Below are 24,082 nucleotides of genomic sequence, written 5' to 3' on the forward strand. Positions count from 1 at the left end.
TGATATTTTTGTTTGTGTCAGAAACCTTATAATGAGCTGAGATTACCTGAACTTTTGATTTAATAAAAGCGACTCAGCCATTCCTGACCAAAATAAATAAATAAATAAAATTCCTCACATGTGTAACCAGTAACTAGTTATAAATAAAAGTTTTCAAGATAAAACTAGATTAGGAATACATTAAAAAAACTTTCATTGCTCTCCAGATTGCATAGAAATTTCTTCTAGTAATTAATTTAGATGACTTCATCATCATGCTGCCCTCATGGGGCTCGATAGGAAAATCACCCCCCATCCTGGTGCATTGAGTCTGGTGGATTGCTGGTGCTCTCAGGTTGCTATGATTTGACCATAACAGTAAAAAAGAAACAAACAAACAAGAAGTGAAATGAATCAGCTTCCCAGAGGGAAGCCTCTGTGCTGGGGGCTGAGGCCAGTGATGCACTGATAGAAATGTCACTGCCACAGGTGAGAGTAACCAAACTAACTATGCTATTTTCACAGATTCAGTCACTAACTTCAGCACTAGTGGAAATCTACCTGACGTGTTAGATGTGAATTATTTATTCAGTTAAATATCCCATAATCTTCTGGCTGAAAAAGAGGCTGACTTGTCCTGATCTGACATGATTCGTCTGCAGAGGTCATCTGTGTTCTGAGTGCCAGAAAACCTGCTGAGTGCTCGTGTGAACTCAGCCAGCTCAGAGTTATGAACTAATACTGATACCAAATATACTTTTAAATCTATCAGCTAACAAGAAAGTAAAATTGCTTGTAATTTAAAAGGATGGCACTCCCTTTGCAATTGTTTGCTCAACTATTTTTTGACTGGTCCGCTCGATGGATGAACGCGCAAGGAGATGGAAAACTTCATCTTTCAACACGAAAGAATACCAATGCACTGTGAAGAACTGTTTCTAGCTCACTTCACCGTGTTACTTCACATTGCTGCTAATTTCCTAAAACTGGCTACCAGGTCAGCTTCTACTTTGTTTGATGATGCATGCTATGGTGTCTGGGAATGCTCAGCAACGTGTTATGGGCATTGAAGGATTTAAGAAACCAAAGTCCCTCTTCTGCAAGGAAATTAAATCACATTGTAATAACATGTAAAAGTTTTGGAAACTTTATATTGCTCTGTTTCTATTACCTCTATGCCTGGTTCAAAGTGCGCACATTATTCCTTCCCAAAGTAGCTAAGCTGGTAAAATATGCGTTATTCCACATGGATCTTTTAGGACCGGCAATCAGCCATTAATTACAGAGAGCCAAAGCATATTATACTTCATTTCACTGATACCTTGCATGAAGCAACATCAAAATTCAGAAATATTTGGTAACCTTTTCTTATGGGTATTTGGCACCTGGTTTTATGAATTAGTGTACTTAGCAAGTCATTTTTCCTCATATCTACTAAAAATAACAACATGAATTCTAAGAGGTTGTCAACGTATTACGTCCCGAGGGAGAATTTTGCTCTTCTCTCATTTATCTAGGCGTGTGTAGAGGCTTTTGACCCATTTAGCATAGATAAATGACCCATGATGTGAAATTTCCCAACAGTTTAATAATGCATTTAACTCAAAGTGACACTTGCTTGCAGCTGCCTTAAAGCAGTTTCCAGGCTATATATGTCTCTTTGAAATGATGTATGACAAGTAGGAAAGCTTCCTTGATAGAATCCCAAATCCCATGGGTGAGTAACAAGAAAATCCTTTTTAGATTGCCAGCAGGAAATTTATACTTTGCAAGTCTTTATTTAATTTTATCTGTTTTTCAATATCATTTACAGTTATGACCATTAGTCTAAAGCTCACAGTAACTTCTATACAAATTATTTTTTCCCCACAGTAATACACTGTAAATACTTTTATTGATCCCATTTTTTTTTCACAAAATACCAGAAGTAAAACCCTTGTCTTACTACTGAAAATGTTTTTGTAACCCTTGTTCTAACTTAGCTGTGTCAAAATTCTATTACTTCTGAAACCAATGTAGTGAAACAGAAAGCTGCGTTCTGTATCAGCTTAAAATTAAGAAACTTTCTAAACAAAACTCCCTTAAATACTTGAAGACAGAAGTGTGAATGATAGTTATTAATTTTTACTTGCATAGTTTTAAAGCAGTCATTATTGAGTGTGGGGAAAGATCTTTATTAAATCTACTTCTTGTGCAGTGAACAATTTCCCATAATACGTTTCATAATATTAGCAAGATTTTAAAAAGCGAGAAAGAATAGACTTGAGAATTCAACCAATTTGAAGAAGACAATCAAATTTATTATTTAATAACATTTATTTCTAGTAATGAAATAGAAGACAAACAATCAATCAAAATCAGATCCTGTATTGTCCTGCGTCATTTAGTGCAGATAAATGATGTAGTGTCCCAAAAGTCTACAAACAGAAAATCAAGTATCTGTCAAAACCAAAAGAACCACCCCCCCCCCAAAAAAAAAAAATAAAAATAAAAATAAGACACAAAAACACAACAGGAAAAGACTTAAGTCCACAAGGAAAGGTTAATGTGGGTGGAGGGAGAAGAGGGGGGAAAAACACCTGAGACAGCCACAAACCAGATGATTAGAACAGAAACACAGAGTTCACAGAATGTTTGTTACCTAGGACTCTGATCATTTTTCTGCTCTGTTGCTTCCTTTTTCCTCCCAGCTTTTATCTGTCTCGTGTTTCTCATCCACGGTGACATTCACCTCGCTTAGTTCCCATTGCAGGATCCCCAGGCTCATCAAGGCACAGGCCGTTTAGTGATACTTTTTGTTAGGTGTTTGTACAGCGTGCAGAAAAACTTGGCCCTGACCCATAATTTGTAATACACATACAAAATAACGGGGTTTAAAAGTTTTCTCCAGCAACCCTAACTGAGCCTGGCAAACAATAGTTGAACAGGTATCAGAGAAGAGCTAGTTCCTGCGTTCAGCACAAATGCTATTCTACTTGCTGCTTTCCTATTCATTGCAGTTTAAGCCTGTCTCCTCTGCTCCATTTTGATGTAAAGTCAAAGAAGTAAGCTTAAATCACAGAGAGTATTTTTGATTTAGAGCTAAACATGGCTCATATTTGATTTCTGCTGGCTACCATGCTGAGAAGCACGTGAAGCAGCCTACCTGAAGTTTATTCAGAGAGGACGGTGCACTCAGAAGTATGTGAGCATGGCTGCGTTAGGCTTCTCACACCACCTGTAAAATAATTGGGTACAAATTGCCTGAACTAACTTTACACATCAAACCAAAGTTAGACATCTGTGCCCTTCAGTCTGGGGAAGAGTGCTCCAGAGAGGACTTCACCCACCCCACTGTTGGCCATCTGTCTCCTCAGTGTGCCGAACCACATTTTGGAGGATCCTGTCTTTTGATACTGACTACAAAGGAATCCTTCTGCTCGACCTGTAACAGATAGCCAAAGTGACTAACACGGCCTAGCAAGGCAGGAAATTCCTACCTCGTTAGAAGCCTCATCCCGCTGCCAATGCGGCTTATTTTATTCAGTGATAGAACAACGATAGAAGCCGTATTGCCAAAAAAAATAAATTGGATTTGCTGACACCAAATATGTGTTGACTGGAAGGGCTGGCTTGCAGAGACGAGCTCTCTCTAGCCTAGACAAAGTCAGCATCACCATTAACAGCACTACTTGCCAGCTCCCCGTGCTTGGCCACTGGAAGTGGGCTGCATCATGCCTCACCTTTGATACAGAGCGATTCTTCATAGCTGGGGACAAGCACAGCTTTTACAGTGTGAGCTTGGATAAGCCTGCAAAAAGGGTGAAGCTGCCGACTACCCTGTAAGAAGATGAGCACAAGAAACAGCAGAAGTGAGGCAGGGAGCCTATATCAAAGTTAATGAAGAAGGCACAGGGTCTAAGGAAAGGAGGAAATTCTTCTAGGAGTTTGGGTTTGTATGAACTTAGAGAGATCAATTTGCTGCTGAACCATGTGAACTGAGTGACAGAGTTCATTTTGAGAAAGACACACAAACCAAAGCTTGCACAGCTAGTGCCTCAGATCAGAGTGACCTGATGAGCTGCACTCTGCAAGAGCGGAGCTCTGAGGCTGCCACGCACTCAGAGCTCCAGTGGCAGAAAGCAATCTCATCTCGTAACACAGCTGCTTTTCAGAACATTTGTTTAGAAAATTCATTCTTAAATGAATTAATTAGAAATAACTTATTTACTAGTAAAAGAGACAGATGCCAATTCATCTTTTTTGAAATAAAGGAAATAAGTGATATTTACACATTAGCTTCCTTTTCATAACCCAGATACTGGATTTATAAATATGAATGCATTTGAAAGACATTTGTACCACATTTCTCACAAATCATATCTGGTTTTAAATATTTTTGCCTACCACACTTTTTCAAAATAAATAAAATCAACCCTCCCAAAGAATATTTTTTGCAAGCTTCTTTAAAGTGCAATCTTATTTGTTTTAAGCTCCTTCACCAGTCATTGTTAATAAATAATTATTCAGTTTTTCAAACTGAAAAAGATATCTTCATTTAGTATGATTAATGCTAATATACAACCTTATTTGCATAATTACAAAATAAAATAGATTCCAAATAGGAATCTTTGTTACTTCTGTTACCAAAGGCCTGAAAAAAGACATTACTTTTCAAAATTACTGCAAAACATAGTTACAATATTCTGTGACTAAATTGGAATGTAAAATTTTTTCATCACCGTGCATCCCAAGGCTTTCCAAAACAAAAGTTTTATCTCTGGGACAGAGTGAATTAATCTACTAAAAGTATGTATCTGCTGAAACAGATATTCTTTCCCTACTTTAAAATATTTGGAGTTGCTTTATGTGAAAATTAACTAAGATTCTTAACGGAAGCAGCATTTTGCCTTTTAGAATGTATGGAGTATTTTTTACTTCTTAAAAGCTTGAGAAGCATCATCCTCTTTGCAAGTTTTCACGTGCTTTTTACTGCTGTAAGGAGAAGGCTCACTTTCCATTCTGCGTGCCAGTTATTTCAATGATCTAATTGAAGGCACAGTAGACTTAAGAAGGCAGTCTTTGTATGGTTTACATTTAATAGCCAATTTCCTTTTTCTGAATATATTGTTTTGATTTCAGCTAAACTGATGAGGTGTCAGAGTGATTGTACCTCCCCGCAAGTTGTGTTATAGGAGCTGCACTGAAAACAGGTGATGTTAGTCATACCTCCTAATAAATCAGAGGCTACACTTGGGTTTCATCACAACTGTCTTAGGACAAAAAGGCTGGTAGCACAAAACAGCTGAGAAAAGACTGTCTGAAGAATCAGAGCATCAAGGAAATTCCCTGTTCCTGGGGCTGCTTGTTTGGCTTTTACTCAGGCAGTTCCTGAAATCAATACAGTCATTTAGCCAGTGATTGGCCAATCATTTTTCTAAGGAACTACAAGAAAGAGCCTCAAATGGGAGGGACAATGCAAATGAGAAAATGAATTAATGGCCATTACAATAGACAGCAAAAGAAAGTGCAGTTCTGAGGAAGCTTGAAAGTGTTTAGGTAGATAATAAATGTAAGCAGAATGCTGTTGATTTGTTCCTACCTTGAAAAATGACTAAGTGTCCTTTTATATTTGCTCTTGTGTATGTCAAATAATAGGGGATCTGTTCTTATCTCTTTCTGTAGATGAAGTGAGGTTTTTCATCTCTGGGCTGTCAATTTATACTTTCCAGTAGCATTTAAAGATATAACATTATTTTGATTTGCCAACATCTACAGCTCCATAGAGCTACTCTTCTGGAATAAGGGATGCTTGATTTTTTCCAAGCTATTATGTCAGAATTAATTAGCTTAAATGTTTTGGTAGTTAACATATTGAAGAATTCACAGAGGCAAATTGTGTCGGTCCCTGCATGTACATATGTGACCTTGCGCAGGGAGAGAGGGACTCTCCTTTTTTATTACACTGTTTGGCAGGGCTTATACACAATCCTAATCATTGCACCTAGAGAGTAAAGGATTATTCAAGGCTAGTTTAAACTGGAATACATGACAAGCAAAGTAGGATCAGACACAGGCTGGTGGATATAGTTCCATATGCTATTTAGAAGAGAAGATATACAAAGATAATATAGCTAACTGAATTGCAATGAGAAGGGAGAGAATGAAAGCAAATTGAAACATGTCTAAATCTGCCTTGCAGTTTGAATACCTTCTCTTATGAAAAGTCAAACAGCACCGTAGATGCCCACAAATGCTGTAAGGACAGTGGATTTATATCCTATCAGAGTAAGTGCTTCCTAATACTTGTCTTTCATGAAGATAAATGATTAAGCAGGGACTCAATACGAATCCTGAATCTCCAGCAATTTTCCTTCCTTTGAAGCAGATACAACCTGCACCTAATATTCTAATGAGTCTTATTTGTAACATCTGATTAGCACTTTTATGTCTGGCTGATTGTGACAGTGTAGGTGCAAGCACTGTGAAGAGATTTGTATCAAGGTTTTCATTAAAAAGGTGAAACTTGCACAGACATTTTGGTGGTGAGACAGATAAAGGCATATTGAGGTGGGGTCCTACAAATGCCATATTGGCTTGGGGCGGGTTAACAAGGGCCAATTAACCCTGTCTTGCTACAGGCATCAAGTCTAGTGAGAGCTTGGCTCAGCTGCCTGCTGAAAAGGAGGACAAAGAAAAAAAAAATCTCTGTGGTAGCTGGGGACAGGAAACAGCTGGATGGTTACATGTGTCTCTCATCAGATGGCTGAGCTCTGGGGAGATAGGCTAAATAACCATTAAATAGGAAATAGGCCTTGGGACCAGTCCTTTAAAACATTTATTGGATGACTGTATTTTTAATTTTTGTTTGTTTGTTTTATTCTTATTTTTGAACTCTGATTGCTCAGAAGAAATGGAATTAAAGAATATCTGAGGAGGGCTGCAATACCCTGTGCTGAATGGAGTGATCAGCAACAAAAAAGCCCAGAGGTAACAGAGGTGTATCTTGCGCTGAATGGAGATATTTCACATAAGCTTGTTGACACAAAGCTTGCAGCCTGTTTGTCAGTGATTATGAGATTAAAAACCATTACTAAATACAGGCTGAAAAATAGTAGTTACCCATAAACCCATCCTCTCCGGTAGAAAAATGAGTGGGATTGTGATGAATTAGTGTGGGTTCCTAAAACAAAGTGATTTGTACATAACAATAAGACAAGTATGAAAACGGGTGAGCCACATGCCCTTTTTTCCTTGACTGAATGTTGATAGTAACTTGAATTCAGTGCTGATAAAAAGAGGGAGATTATAAAGTAAAAAATGTGAATGAAAATGGGGAAAACAAATTTTAAAAGCATTTTGGATCCATGTTGGTTTATCTTTAGGTCTGACCAATACTTTACATCTTGTACCAAAGCCAGAGAACTACAGCATAACTCTTCTGTGTTCTGGTAATGGAGTCCTGAGGACTTGGCTGGTGGTCTCTGCAATCCTGTAACTGAGCTTTGGGCTGCACTGCATTGCTCACTGGACCAATCCACCACTTCATGCTTATCTATGATCTGGGGTTACTGGCAGTGGCCACATCCTGATTGCTGGTATTTTGATGGCTGCACCTCCAAAGAGAGAAAGTGTGGAGGTTACCTGTGTCAGGGCCACGAGGCTGGAAGGAGGTAAGAGTTATTTCCCCTTTTGTTTGTTGTGTTGTGGGATTCCATTCAGTTTCAGCTGTATTGTTTTCCATGAAAAAGTTCGCACTTCCACCAGAGCAGAGGGGCTGTCCTTTATGTTGTGTATTCAGTAAATATTACATTTTCCTGGGGGGATGGGAACAGGAGAAGGTGTATATAAATTTTAAAAGTCACTTATTTTCACCTGTGCTTATAAAACTTAATGATATGAATGATAGTGACCTGATATTTAAACCAAATGGGTTTAAAGAAAAGTGTACAGCATGAGTAACTGGAAGTAGAGGATCTCTGTTCCTTGTAGTTGAGATGGTCATCCAAATCCTCTGTATTCAAAGTGATCTGCAGATTACACTACACTATTTACGATTATTTCAAACTGTAAGCACAAGTAGTTTTTATAGACAGATTGTAAAACATCAGTAAAACAGGCCAGTCCCACTTTTTTTTCTCTCTTTTTTTTTTTTTTTTTTTTAAAGCATATTTACTTAGCACAGGTATTTTGAGCCTGGGGAGGCCCAAAAGGTATAGAGAGTTCCTAATTGGGCATTTGCCTGTAAAAACTATTAACTAAACTAAATGTGGATTGAGCCTTTGAGATTAAATTGCAAGCATGGAGATCAAATCTCCACAGGCAAGTTAAAATCTACCAATTATTTAAAGGGTTTAATTAAGTGCAGATCTTTTAGTAGGCTGATTTAAAAGGACATAACCTAACATTTGTAGCCAATAAAATGTAAGGAATAAAAGACTACTTTTCCCATTTATTTCTACTATAAAATGTATGCTGTAAACTATCAGGAACATCTGAAGATATTTCACAGGCAGCACCATCTGTCTTCTTGGCAGACTATGCAGGCAGTGTGGGTGGCTTAGTTACTTGCTTATGAATCTATAGCATCACTTGCTTAGTCTGCTAGATGGGGCTGCCCCTATCTTGTCTGGAATGATTTCAACATCTTTTTGGGTGCATAAAGCTGTTCTTTCACTTCTTCTTTATCTTTCTTTTCTTTTCTTTTCTTTTCTTTTCTTTTCTTTTTTTTTGCCACTGCAATGTGCCTGTTCTGTGCACCTGTTTTTTAAAACAAAACAACAACAACAAAAAACAAGCTGGCAATTTGCTTAGAGAATGCTTACCTATAAAGGTAAGTCTCTTGGGTCTCATCAGGAGAATACTTCTTGCACGTGCATATTTTTCTATGTAAATGTCTGCCAGTTTTGAAAGTTATTCACTCACACCACTTTGTAAGTAAAGTGATTACAACAGGCACTGTTACAGAGAAAGTGTTTCTTCTCCTTTTGTCCCATGGAGAAGCTTCTCCCTGAAAATGCCTGCATGCTTGATATTAGGGTGTAATCCAGAACAGTTTTTCATAACTAATTTAAGTTACCAAATACTTAATTGGTCCAAAAATTCAAGGCAGGCTCAATACTGCTGACTGCAGTAACATATGCATGTGGCAGAAAGATTTTTGTCTGAGACTTCATTCAGTGAGCCTATAATAGCCTTTGAGGAAAAGAAGTAAACCAAAGAAATACTATATGTCTGTATGTATGTGTGCAAGGAGTGAATGCTGTCAGAGATGTTATCTTACTTAATAAGTCCACTTACTAGTCAAACTACAAAATTCTCAGCATGTCTTCAAACTTTCACATATTGTTTTTTTATAGTATTGTAGTCACTTGGTAACAAAGTTTTAGGCTGTTTATCTTGGCTTTGAAAAACAGCCCAAAAGAGTGAAGACAACGTTATTTATTTATTGATTTGCACATTGAGAAGAACATGAGGGATCTCATGACACCATTTTACAGACAAAGAACAAATATGTATTTTAAGGCTGGCTGCTGACTTCCAGGTTATGCAGTGGAACACATTATATTCTAAAGAGTACCAAAACCAGTCTAGAAGTTCCTCCCATGCAAGGATTAGAGATAGTAAATTTGTGTATTTTCTCTACCTTATTGTTTCTTGAAAGGAGGACCAAGAACAAATAGTAACAAGTAAACAGGGATGTGTAGCCCTTGATGTTACCAATGTGTCAGTAAGAGCTAGCAATAACCCCAAATTTTCATATTATCTATCAATGGGAAACTTTATTTATTAGGAAACTAATATGTAAATGTATTAGGAAATTTCTATTTTAGTTCTTGCTCCTGGTGTGATGTCATTTCATGACTTTTTTTGAAGGAGAAGCAGGTTTTTTCATGTCGCCCAGTAAACATGCACCATGTACATGTGCAAGAGTCTTGAATGTAATTGTGAGAATGTCAGTTACAGTTTAGGTAACTTTTATGCCCTAATATTTTGGGCATTTGTTTATGTACGCATGATTCGCCTCTCACCTTGTGCCTTCTAATATGAAAGAAAAGGCTTCTGTTGGCTGCAGTGAGTTTTTAAACTGCATTAAGAGAGCATCTTTGTAGTAATGCGCATGGGGCTCAATTTCCATCATGGCTGATGAGCTACCAAAGTTGAAAGTTTCTGCGTACCACTTTTAGTTTCAGGGGAAAACACACCTGAAAATTCAGTACTTACCTCTGGAACAAAAGAGGGAGAACAAATGTTTGTTTCTGTATGTGTCAGTATGTTCAGCTAGATAAAAATAGTGCTAAAAGTTACATGGTACTATAGCAGCAGAAAGAAAACTTGCTTTTTGGCATGTGTTGTATTTCTCTAAGCTAAACTAATGAAGTAGACTATAGAGTTTTATTTCTCACCCATGTATTCTTGCTGAGGTGTCTTTCTGCGTGTTTTTTTTGTTGTTGTTGTTTTGTTTTTATAGAAAAAGTAGAGTTTTGCAACAACAGCTTACTGCCTTTACAAATAAATTACTCCTAAAGTAAGAACAGAATTTGCTCTTTTCTCAGGAGTGCTTTTCAGTCCTAGTAAATACTCATCAAGAATCTTCTCAATGACAAGAATGTCATAATGATATCTCTCTGTCAAGTACAACCAGAAACAAGTTCCCAGCTGCACCCTAAGGGAAGGAAGATTGAATAAAATCCTCCTCAGATGTCTGGTTACCCACACTGATACAAAGATGATCATCTTGGTAGATAAATTATAATATTCTCCTAGTCATCCTAGGCAACAGCGCTATCATGTTATTGTCACTTCACTGAGATACGTAACTCTGTCGAGATACAAATGGCAATTCAGATGGCAATGACATGCCCTCTACTATCAGCTACTCTAGATGTTATTCCTTTATTCAGTCAAGCAGAGTTTCTCCTCCACTGGCTAATGCCTGCCCAATCTTGGATTCAGCAGTAGTGTAACATTCAGGCTCTGCTTTCCAGATACTTCCCCCTGTGAAGGAATTGGCAGAGAATGGGCATAGAATTGGCTCCACACCACTGCTTACTAATGATCAGAATAGCTGGCCAGGCATGAAGAGGAATGTCAGCTGCAATAATTTATTTCCTTCCCTGGAGCGGATGAGGAGCAGCGTGGGCCTACAAGGAGCCGCGATGCCTCCCTGGGCTTCCTGGGGAGCAGGGCAGCGCCTTGCTCGCGGCTGTGCCTAAAGGCACAGGCTAGCGCTAGCTGAATTACAGACGCTTTGAGTTGCTGCTTTATATGCAACATTGACATTCTTTTCATTGCACATACAGTGTTCATCAGGCATTTGAATCTGGATAATGAGAAGACTGCATAATCCAATTGCAGCTCTTCATTTGAAAGTTTTATTTTCCTCTCATGGCTGATGCCATGGCTCCAGTTATTCCCAGAGATTATCTGATCAGCACTACAGCTCTGCCTTTCATGGGAGGAAATTAGCAGGAATGGGTAGCTCCAGGAAACCAACTTTTTTGGCCTTTTTTTTTTTTTTTTTCCAAGTTCATCCTCCAAAATAAACAACTAAATGTGTGTCATTTGAGACTGGGAGGAAACTGGACATGTCACTGGGCATGTCAGCCTGACTAACCACTTCACTTGAAACTAAAATGATAATGAAATTTTAAAAAAAAAAAAAAAAGTAAGTTGGGGGTAGTGGCAGCTAAATTGAGTTCCTGCTAACTCCTAAGGACTGATTTTAATTTACTGGAAACTTATCCTGACACTGGCATCTGTTGATTGTTAAGTTTCTCCTGACAAAGTTAAGACACCAGCTTTCATTTCAACATAACTTTATCCTTTTGGTGTAATTAAAAAAGGTGAATTATTCTATCTTGCTGTTGCACAGTCTTATTGCTCCTCACTGAGGATATCCATATGGTAAGGGACCTTTTGGTGTAAAGTATCAAATCTAGCCAAGTGCTAAGCTCCCACTGAGGCAGGTATTTCTTGGCTCCTGTAAATGGCTTGTAAAATATATAGAATAAATCAGGAGTCATCTAGGGGAAGCTCACATCCTTCCAACTTAAGACTTTGTGAAAACTTAAGTGGTACCTTCAATTCCTTTAATCAGAGTATATATTAAGATGCACCTTTGAAAATATACATTATTAACCACACAGGCCATGTCAAAGTCAAAGAAAATAGTTCCTGCAAATATAAGAGTGAGTCTGAGTTCATAAAGTAAAAAGAATATTTATTAGAACACATTCTTGTAGACGTTCATCTGTTTCTTCCTGCTGCTTTTCTGTTGATTAATTCACAATAGTATACAACCTTGCTTAATTTGGATTTTTTTTCCAAGAACTATTTTTTGTCTTGACTGTCCACTGAATAGTCCCTGCCTGTTCTTCTAGTGCCTCTAACTTCTCTCAGCAGTGAGAAACATATTCTATGAACCATACTTCTTAGAGTCGCAGTTCTTTCTGAACAAAGTGGAAGGTATTAGAAGAGGTAATTTGTCGTGGATACTTTAAACCACTCCCACCCCCCCCCCAAAGGAATCCTTGAATTAGTAAGTGTTGGTTTGGGAGAAGACTGAGGGCTGAGGAGAAGAGCCTAGATTTGACTGATCTGTTTTTAATTATCTCTGCCAGAAGCTTTTACTTTATATTCACTTCCTTACATATAGAGCCAAGGCCATTATGATTCCTGGTTATTACAAATACACAAGTCACTGTACTGATAATGGTTATGTACTATATTTTCTTTAGCAGATCTATTTAAATTTATCATGTGTGTTCAGTGGTCTTGCTTATCCCTTTGCCTTTTTTGTCACGCGTTGCCTCAGCAAACCCTTATCCACAGAGAGCTGACTTCTGGGCGCTGAATGGAGTCCCTTATCTTTCAACTTCTGGGAAAAGTGATAGTTCTTAAACTTGTCAACAGACACAAAAAGAAAGATGAACGAGAAGGGAGTTTTTAATATCTGAAAATTGAAGAACATTAAGAAACAACAGTCCAGAGCTGTTCCACCTGAAGGTGGTGAAGCACTACAAAATGTAGAATGGAAACGCTGAAGTAGAGAGTGAAGAGACTGTGGACCACCTTGTTCCTTCAGGAGTTATTTAAACCTTCCTATGAACACTTCACTGTCCAGCGTAGATTTAAAAAAAAATGCTGTTAGCTCACAGAATACAAGAAAAGCTGCCTAATCTATCACAATAAGACAGTTAATCACCTTTGACAACGTATGTTTATAACTGAAATGAAACATTCACTACTTAGAAGCATTTGACACTGCTATATTGCGCTGCTATTAGCACTGTTATTTGAGTCCATGTATAGACAGACATTTCTTAAAGATTCAAAAATCATCAGATCAGCAGAAACTTCAAACCCACTTAAAATGCAGTGAGTTTAGGATGTTTTTGACAGAACAAAATGGAATCTTTATAAGCCATGAATTAAAAATCCTGTGCAAGATGAATGGGTTCATGTAGCATAGAAGTCAGCACCTGAGACCAAGCAGAGTACGTTGATATTGTTTTCCAAAAGCTTAATAAGTTTGTATCGAGTTTAGAACAGATCAATCAGTTTAGCTAGTTTCTTTTTCTGCTGATTTTACTGCAATCAGAGCTGAAACCCAGAACTTGCAAAACTGAGATCTTTGTTTAGTACAAGAATCTAGCAGCTGCTGGGAGGGATTACAGCTACTCTGGTTCTCTTCACTTGCTTAGCTGAGGCTTAATCTTAACTAGGAATTTAATTGGGTTTTCTGTATTTCTAAAGAAATGCACTAAAAGCTAAGATACATAGTCAAATATTCCTTTTCTGTGTGGTTAAGCTGCTGAATTTTGAATTATTTTCTGTTCAGATGCATAGCTTTATAGGATGCCACTACATATAAATATATATATATATATAGGATGCCACAGGGGAAACCAGCTGATGTGATCTTTTTGGACTTCAGCAAAGTTTTTGACATGGTTTCCCATAGGATCCTACTGGACAAAATGTCCAGCATACAACTTAACAAAAACAGCATACGATGGGTGAGCAATTGGCTGACGGGCAGGGCTCAAAGGGTTGTGGTAAATGGGGCCACATCTGGCTGGCGGATGGTCACTAGTGGGGTCCCTCAAGGCTCCATTTTAGGGCCAGTCCTCTTCAATGTTTTTATAAATGATTTGGATGTAGGACTAGAAGGTATTTTGAGCAAATTTGCGGATGACACCAAACTTGGAGGAGTTGTGGACTTGGATGAGGGTGGAAAGGCCTTGCAGAGAGATCTGGACAGATTGGAAAGCTGGGCGATCACCAGCCACATGAAGTTTAACAAAAGCAAGTGCCGGGTCCTGCACATGGGACGGGGCAACCCTGGCTATACGTACAGACTGGGTAACGAGATGCTGGAGAGCAGCCCCGCAGAGAGGGATCTGGGGGTTGTGGTTGACAGCAAGTTGAATGAGCCAGCAGTGTGGCCTGGCAGCCAGGAGGGCCAACTGCATCCTGGGGTGCATCAAGCACAGCATTGCTAGTCGGTTGAGGGAGGTGATTGTCCTGCTCTACTCGCGCTGGTGCGGCCTCACCTCGAGTACTGTGTGCAGTTCTGGGCTCTACAGTACAAAAAGGACATTAAACTGTTGGAGAGTGTCCAGAGGATGGCGACGAAGATGGTGAAGGGCCTAGAGGGTGAAGGGCCTAGAGGGGAAGACATATGAGGAGTGGCTGAGGTCATTGGGCCTATTCAGCCTGGAGAAGAGGAGGCTGAGGGGGGACTTCGTCGCAGTCTACAATTTCCTCGTGAGGGGGAGTGGAGAGGCAGGTGACCTATTCTCCGTTATCACCAGTGATAGGACCCGCGGGAATGGTGTTAAGCTGAGGCAGGGGAAGTATAGGCTGGACATCAGGAAGAGGTTCTTCACCGAGAGGGTGGTCGCACACTGGAACAGGCTCCCCAGTGAAGTAGTCACTGCACCAAGCCTGTCTGAATTTAAGAAGCGATTGGACTGTACACTTACTCACATGGTCTAAACTTTTGAGTAGACCTGTGCGGTGCCAGGAGTTGGATTTGATGATCCTTATGGGTCCCTTCCAACTCGGGATATTCTATGATTCTACCCTGAACAGCCTGAGCTGATAGCTTGGATGCTCTCCTAAGACCAAGAGCTTTGAATGACCTCTCTTGGCTAAGCAGCATGTTTATCTTGGTGCTTTTGCAATTAAGCAGAAGTGTGCAAAGGCTGCTCCTGCTCTCGGTTCTCTGGAGAAGGAGGAACAGAGGGAAGGAAAGAGATCCAGGTACCTTTATTCAGGAGCAATTTCTGGGCTCTGGATCCTAGATAGATTTAGGCAACTCCATAAAGCCTTTAATCAACTCTCCAGTGCTCAGAGTTATCATTTTGGTTTCTCCAGGCATCTAAAGTTTGTTCTGGCTGTCATGGATGGTACTCTGTTTCCTGTCATCCTGTGTCCAATGCCTGTGAGCTGAGGCATTTAAATTTCTACTCCATTCCAGGAATCAGGGACTAAACTGTGGATACTGCGAGGCCTGACATGAAGGACCTTCAGTCCTCACTCAGATCTTAAGATATATGGGCACTGATTCAAGAGACCTGATGTTGCAAAATCAATCAGTAACTTCCAACGCGGTATTTTTCAATGTACTGTTCTCTTTTGATGCATTGTGCTTAAGAATTATGAAGAAAGGCTGGATGAAGAATTGTGAGGGTGACTGTTAAGCTCTGAAGGTAGCTCTTCCTATGATGAAACCTCCTCCAGCACCTTTAATTTATCAGATGTTTAAAACAGATATATAAAAAAATAAGGGTGGGGTAGAATAGAACAATAACCAAAACACTCAAAGTGTAACTGTTTAAAAGACAAATGAGATAGAAATAGTTCAACAAAGGTGTAAAAGTACTGATGTTTTTAAAATCTCCTAATAATGTTGACTGAGGTATCCTGGAAAGGCTACCATTGCTGACTGGATTTCTGCTCTAACACAAGGCTATTAGTATATAGGTCCACCATAAAGAGAGTAATGCTAGACTTAGGATTAAGTAATACATCAGGTGTGATTGATAATAAATGTGAAAGGGAAAACTGAGAACCAGTAAATATATTTTTATTAGATCAAATGTGAAGACAGGAATGAAAATTAAAGGTAGAAATCTAAGAACATTAATCTTGAGAGAGTCAGACCCTACCATATATGAGTCTAGTCAAACTGGGATGAAATAGTAGAGGCAGCTAACTCAGAAGGAAATGAAAGGTGCTTAGGGTGAAATATCCCAAGCAGACAGGCCAAGACAGGGGCTGATCCAACACTGTATGTTCAGAATGGGGAAATTCAGATGATAAACAGAACCTGCTTTCCCTTGGGTCCATCTTTGAGACAAGCACATTATTGCTCTTCATAAGCATCCAAAGACTGTGATACTTATTGACCCCAATTAAACCTTCCTCTGGTTCAGCAACCACTAGATAGTAGAATTTACATTCCCTTGTCAAAACACCAAGGTATTGGCAAAATGCAGCAGCAGAACTTTAGCTGAGCAGCTTCAGGGAAGGAATGGAAAGTGAGTGACACAGATGATTAATGAGCCTATTAAAGCTGAAAGTCTGACACTGTAAAGATAAGCTGGCAGTGAAAATGACTCCTACCGTATATGTATCAAGGGCATCAGAAAGAATACTCTCCATATAATAGCTACCCACCATCATTAGTGGCAGGACATACATATCTAGCGTGTGTTGCCTTATTGCTATTTAGTCTTCTCAAGTATTTTGAGGTGAAGGGCCTTGAGCAATAGCATGAAGTCTCAGCCAAGTTGGTGGAGGCTTTGTTGAGGTCTGATATAAAAGGGCACCCACACATCAGGCAGGAAGAACCAGATCAAACAAAACATGGCAGGTGACAAAGAAAAACAAACAAATGTGAATTTTAACTATGCAGTGGCAGAGCAGGAAGCATAAGAAAGTGGAGGGAAGGGTCTGCTGTGGGGGAGAAAAATGGTTAAGTCTGTGCTGACCTCAGGGCTTGTACTGCAATTGTGTTAGAAATTGTATGTTTGTGTGTGACAGTGGTGGACTGAGACTTGGACATCTCTGCCTCTGACTTCCTGTAAAACCCATTACCTCACATAAATACTCAATGCGTCTTTCTGTACAGGATTCTTCTAACAGAATTATGCCCTTGTGGTATACACATGTATGCATATTGAGTCCAATGTTCCTGGAAAGCGTCAGATGTACTACTGTTGCACTGCACAGATGGCCTGTGCATGCGCACTCAGTCTGATGCATTCAGAATCCATCAGAGTTAGCGGAAGCATGCAGACCATCTGTGCAGCATGTATACAAAAATACGATGCTTGCTTTCTGAAGTTTCAGAGTTGCTACATAAGTGCTGTAGAATCATGCTGTACAGAGTCACTGGAAACATGTCTGGGATTTCTGGACTGTTAGCAGCTATGGCAGGTGCTCTGTTATCTTAGGAAGTTGTGCAAAATCTTCGAACTTCACCCAAACAAAATTCCTGAATGCAAATGCAAAAACCATATATTCTAGATTTTTTTTTTAAGCTACAGTTAAAAAAAAAAAAACAAAAAAAACCACCACTGTGGCAGTTACCTTGTGCCAGCTTTCCTTAACATGTTGATTTCATTTATCCATCTCTAAAACACATACATTACTGTCATGCATTCTCCTTCCTCTGCTGTGCCTGTTTAGACAATACAACTATTATTTCCAATTACTCAGGAAAGTGGATCTGGAAGTTTCATTCAGGAGATGTACTTAATGCTTGTATTGAACTACATCTATACTATATTTTCATTTTGCACAAGTAGGTGGAACAAAAGGATTCTTAGCCTGTGAATTTGGTGCTGGGTATTGTCATAGGAAAGCACACTCTTCTGCAGTATTGTAGAATGTGTGTTTGCCAGAGCTGCTGCCTGAATGCTTGCTTTGTTCCTGCTATGATGTCAACTTTTATTGTCACAGTTTACAAATATATCCATCCTCTTCCAGCCTGTCACTTTTGTTATTTCCTTTAACCCTCAGAAGAGAAAAACATCCAATTGTTTGAGTAGGTCCCCATGGTAATCTTCAGTTGGCAGTGCTGTTACATGCTGCTTCTCCTGAGGACTAAAATACATAAAGAACTATGTCCTCAAAAATTATCTGATAAGTCTGGCAGATGTAGCCCAAATGGAGAGGAGTTGTTATATCATAAAAAGGTCCATTAGACTGATCCTAACTAGCATAAAATTTCAAGAGGAATAACCTTAAGATAGATTTTTTTTTTTCCCCTGCAGTAATGCAACAGCATTGTTAATGTGATGATGATAGATCACCAATAACTTTCATGGTTCTTTGGAATACCTAATACAATGAAAAGATAGCATAATTAGGTGTGGGTAAGAGTAAAGATGCATTGCAGGTTCGTAACCTTTCCTTTTCTCTTTTTTTTTTTAAAAAAAACCTTGCTTGTCAGAGATGCACTATAAAAGAAATGCCCAACAAAACAAACAGCTCCAAAATGCTATATTTTGATACTTCTTCCCCTGCAATTTCATCCTGCTAAAACACAAAATCCCTTAAGATTTTTTTTTTCATTTTTTTTTTTTAACTTTGTGATTTGACCATCCAATCACAAAAGTTAACTCTTGAGAAATTACAGGAATTAGAGACACTGGCTGGATGGCACTCCTATTTGATGTAGGCCCTCTGCAAAGGGCAGACTGCATTAAAGGAAAAGCTCTGGGTCTTGTTATGCTTATTCAGACACAAAACAGAGTAATGTAGAGTACATTATATTATATTTCTATTAAATCTATACTTTGCTTATCTTCCACCAATAGATAACGCATTAAGGGAAGCAGTGCATCTTCACCGTGTCGTACTCCTGATTTTTCTGCATAGAGTGACACTTGCCTTGTGCTATTCAGCAAAAACAAAAGCACAGCACCAGTGAACTAGATATCCTTGCTTAGAAAGAATAAGATTAATAGATATATTATTATAGATTTTTTTGTTTTGTTTATTTCATGACTTCAAATCAGGACATTGAAAATCTATGTTGTTGTGATAATAGTTTTCTGAATGCAATAAAAAGTGTTTTAATTGTTTTAATTTAATATGTGAGTATAAAATATTCAGCTTCATGCTGCTTCCATATAAAGACACTGAATTTATATTAATGTGATCTAATCTAGGATTATTGACTACATAAAGACATAAAACCCAAGCCATCCAGTATACGAATGTGCTAAAACACATGATTAATAACAAATATTTTGACTTTTATACTCCTTTGGTTTCTGTGCAAATGCACAGTATTTATTTTATATATGTATAAAAAATCTTGTTTCAGAAAGCAGTAGCTATTTCACAGCAGTACTACAATATAACAATTCAGATTTAATGAAACATTTAAAATATGCTATTACTGATATTGTTTCATTATACACTTTCTTGTACACTGTTTTCATGCTTAAGTGACCTCTAAATTGGACTATTGCAAATCACTACTAATGGATTTGCAATGAAATACTCAATAAGAGTTTCTATTGGGACAAAAGGTGGTTGAGAAGGTACTCTTGTCTATATTATACTTTACAAAGCCCTTTGTATATGCATAGTTTCTTAAATTAGGGACCCAGCTCCATTTCTGAGTAGCAAGCTAAGAATGGTGACAACAGAGGGATAGGGGAATTGGTATATTCATTTTATGAACAGATTCAATTTGGCTTTCAGCTGATGGATAAAAGATAAAACAGGTTAGAGGTTTCCTTGGCAAATATTGTAGCTATTCTTAAAAGTTTAATGATGACTGTAGTATGCATTACTAGCACATTATATCCATAGTAGTGAATGTATCCCATGGTTTGCTATAAACATCATACTGTAATACTGGGGAGGAAAATTCCATTGTTTTCCACAAAGAAAAATATCACTTTCAAGTTACTGCAATTTAAACATTCAGTCACTGACAGCTTGGAGGTGCAATATAATGTTTTATTGTAATTTGTTAGCCTCCCTCTTAGAAATTGTAGCGAAACTCTGACTCAAATGCACTCTGGCAATGCACCGAAATGTCTTGGCATGAGCTCTGAGTTTCTGATAAATTGTATAAAACAAATAGTATATACAGCCATTAAAATTGTACAGCGGGATGTCTCATCAACTTTTAATTCCCAAAGAACAACTGGCCCTTTTGTGTTTTCATAAAGAAAAAGAGGCCTTAAGAGGAAGTTCTAGTTGCTTCCAAGCAGATTGCTTGCCACTGAGCTGGGAGGTTGCAGTTAGCCTTGCCTTTCTTAACATCTGACCAAAATTGTTATTCAAGTACAGTGAAAGAAAGAAGGTGCATTTAACAATCACACAGAGGCTGGAGCCTCCTCTCTTTCCTGTTGTCTACTTCTCCTTCCCCCCACAAAAGCAGCAGCAAAACCAGCGTACTCTGCATCAGCTGAATCGGTGCCACTGACAGACGTATTTAGGTCGGCAGGAACTTTGGTGCAGTAATGCAAGGAAAAGTCACAATGCTTTTGATGATCACAACAGCAAATTTTAATTATCAGCATAGTCTATTGCCTTGGTAAACCTGAATTCACCAGCCCATGGGAATGCATGCTGCCCAGAATAAGCAAGCAGTAATTCCTTGAACTGAGTGGAAATATACCATGAATTATTGTTGCTGTCACTGTAAGTTTATAAAGCATTTTACAAAGACATAGTAAGACATATTCCCTTACTCAAAGCTCTTATAATCTGATACGAGATAAAAACAAGACAAGACAAGAAGCAACAGTTCAGGAGAGATCACTGATTATAAATAAAGGGTAGAAATAATTGTCTGAAGAAATGTATCAGTAAGGAATTCAAAGGAAGAGAGAGGGTGCCTGAATACAAGATCAGAGGGATAGTTCCAAGCGCACACGTCTGAAAAGCAAGAGAATGTGATTACAGGATTGGAAAGCACAGAGGGACAAGAGGCAGGAAGGAACATGACAGTGCAGAACTACTAGAGGCAAAATTATACACAGCCCTACAGCCACTGGAAAGGAAAGTGTAGCACTGCTGGATGTTAGCGAAACGTCCACAACAGCAATTCCTAAGACCAGGAATGAGACGGTTAAAATTAGAAGAGTCTCCATGATGAATTAAGCGAAGGTTGATTTAAACATAGAGTTTAAGAGAAATATTTTTCAATATAATGTGGAAGTAGTTTTATGAAATAGATGTGATTTCATGTGCAGCTCTGGTTGGCCCACACATGTAATGTGTTTAGAAATACAAGCTCTGATGTAAACATTCTGATGGTTCCACTTCCTGACCTGAAAAAAGCTCCTCTAAAAGGTAAACCACGTTTCTGTGTCCTGGGTCTATCAGAACAAATGAGGAAAAACTCCTCCCTTGATCAGAAGCTGAAGGTCCACCACCAAGCTGCTGTTAATAATCAGAATGTAGTGAGGGACCTTTATTTTCCTCCCCCAGGGGAGGTGAATAAATCTGAAAGGAAACAGAAGCCAGTATCTGCCGGTGTCAGGTTAACTACTGAAATCTGACTAAATAATTAACTGGCCTCCTACCACAGAAGCTACATAGGATAATATACAGTTAGTATGCTACTGGTAATATTTTGTAAATGAAGCTGCTGTTCACCTTGATAGACCAATACGTAAAGAATGGTCAGGACTAGTTTCTCACATGCCAATAATGTCACAAGGGGTTTTTTTGTGTAGGCATTTTCTGTCAGGTATTTCTGATGGTTTTGTGAGTTTTTTTGTTTGTTTGTTTTTAATTAATTTTGTATCTGTTCTGTATGAATATTACCATGGAAGTATAGAGTAGCATTTGTGATAGGGTTGTATACAGGAAAATCTTACTAGAAGGTTGTATGTTAGCAGAGGTGGTTACTGAATATATCTTTGGTTTATGCAACACTGAACAAATTCAGACTACAGTAGAAACAGATATCCTGCTCTTTCTGAAATGGCTAATGAGAAATCCTCTTTTCTGCTGACTTGTAGCCATCCGTCAGCGATTATTTCAATCTACCTCACTCCCTACCAAAAATTAAAATGTAAACATGAACTCTTCCTGTGACTAGTAAATTTATTCTGTCAAAAGCTACTATTTTCCTGAGGCAAGATTCACATTTCTATTTTTTCATGTTAAGTGTAAACATTAAATATTATTCTTACATACTATCTGGCCATACATAATTTACAGCATTTAAAATCCAATTCTCCACCTGAAGGAGAACGCAAAGTCCTCTCTCCCCAGGGATGTTTCACTGTGTTGAAGATTTGCATTCTTTAAAATACTTACTGAGTTGTTGCAGGAAGACGTAAAATTTCTGAATTTTCATCAGATCAGAAAGCAAAGTTTATATCAAAATGTCAAAACACCATGTTCTTTTATTTCTGATCAACACAGTTCCCCTACTTTTGATCATGGCAAAAACTGAACATGGCAGACATAGAAGGAATTCTGGGAACTATTAATAGCTAAGCTTTTTTGGATTAACAGATTTCAAAAAATACTTCCATATCTTTTGATCAGAAATGAAGAGTTGTTGAAAGATAACAACTGTTACACTCACTCCTATTTGGCAAAGGAGTTGTCTTGTTTTGTGGCAAAGCAGCATGTTATAAAACAACTAGTCAAAACTGTTACATTGATTCGGGAGCTGACAGCATTTCTGTTCATTTCTCATCAATGACCTTGTCTGAAGGAAAAACATGGTATATTCCTGATAACGTTTACCCAAGAGGTAAGAAACATTTGCAGGAATCAGATGTAAATTGTATAAAATCTCAGCCTACACAGGCATTAAATTCCATACTCTCTGCCGTTAACAAAGAGCCGATCCTGAAAGGAGCACGTCTTTATTAGTGCTTAAAATGCATGAAGAATAATTTTGATAATTTCTTGTGCATTGACTTTATGACTGTACAAATCTGAAATGAGAGTGGGTGTGTATGTGTATGAATGAGCAGTATGGCACAGGAAGGCTTTTAGTGAAAGCACAGTTGGCACAAAGGGTTTGCAAAGGCAGCTGGAAATCATCAGCGAATTACTCCTGTGAGTCACAGGGGAGTAAGAACAGGCTAACAAACCCGCAGTTGTGGCACAATAGCCCTGAAGTGACTTTCAGTTACATGAAAAGTTTTAGCTAGACCAAAATTAATACTCAGCTCTCTCCAGTATCAAACTGATTGTTTAATTGCTAGGACATCCTTTCTCCCCTCCCCGATGCCTTCATGAAAAAAACAAATAAGACCCATGTTAAGAGTGAAAAATCAAGCTTGTACAGACAGAACAATCAGACATATTTTATGCAGAGTAACCATCTTTGTCTTTATATGCAATTTAATGCAAGCATACACTTTGAGAGGCTTCTTAGGAAACTTTGAAACTTAATATGCACGAGAAATTCAAGTGTAGGGGAAGAGATTTACTTACTGGGTCCAGACTCCTCTCTCCTACATCTAGACTAAAATGGCTACAAGGAACTCTCAAAATTTAAGAGGAAGTGATAAAGAATGACTGCTGAGACAAAGGAATGGAAAAATCTCTTCAAATATTTTTCCTTCAGGGCAAGTTTGAGTAAATAACCCAATTTTTATCCTGACTCTTTAGAGTGAGTACAGAGAACACAAATACTGTTATGTATTAGATATAAAGAGGATTCAAAGATGTGTAGCTCTCTCCTACTTCACTGTTAAGATTGCCCACACTAATTATAAGCTAGGATCTCATACCAAAACTCAAAACCAAATGGAATTTTCCTCCTTTGTTGTAAACAGAAAATTCAGTGACAGGCTGGTTAAGGGGTATGAACTGCTCAGATGTGCTCGATGTGATAGGGCTCAGTTTGTGTTCTGAGCAAGGTATGGCTGTGACCCGGGGTGAATTTCTGGCTGGAGCTACAAAGAGCGCTTCCAGCTGAGTTGTCTCTTAAGCTTTTTGTGTCTGTTTGCACCCAGAACTCAGACTGATACTCAGAAGAATATGAATCCTTTCCAGTTAAAGTAACAGCATCTCTAACTGAAAATATCTACTTTTTCCTAATTTCTAGCAAAAAGTAAACAGAAGTTTTGTTCCCCTTAGAGCATTTCTGCAATATCAAATACTGTTT

General features: G+C 38.4%; 1 long non-coding RNA gene across 6 annotated transcripts in view; it reads left to right on the forward strand.

Moving 5' to 3' along the window:
* Window positions 1-24,082, forward strand: part of LOC106033116 (uncharacterized) — a 225,571-nt gene that overhangs the window by 9,137 nt on the left and 192,352 nt on the right. For 3 of the 6 annotated variants that reach the window (XR_010834526.1, XR_010834528.1, XR_010834529.1), the window contains 5 exons: window positions 505-976; window positions 5,101-5,171; window positions 6,161-6,246; window positions 6,867-6,948; window positions 7,344-7,631. This is a non-coding gene — a long non-coding RNA (uncharacterized lncRNA). The remainder of the gene's footprint in view (window positions 1-504; window positions 977-5,100; window positions 5,172-6,160; window positions 6,247-6,866; window positions 6,949-7,343; window positions 7,632-24,082) is intronic. The other 3 variants (XR_010834531.1, XR_010834527.1, XR_010834532.1) reach the window with 3 other exon arrangements.

The sequence above is a fragment of the Anser cygnoides genome, chromosome 12 (assembly GCF_040182565.1).
Source record: "Anser cygnoides isolate HZ-2024a breed goose chromosome 12, Taihu_goose_T2T_genome, whole genome shotgun sequence".
Taxonomy (NCBI): Eukaryota; Metazoa; Chordata; class Aves; order Anseriformes; family Anatidae; genus Anser; species Anser cygnoides.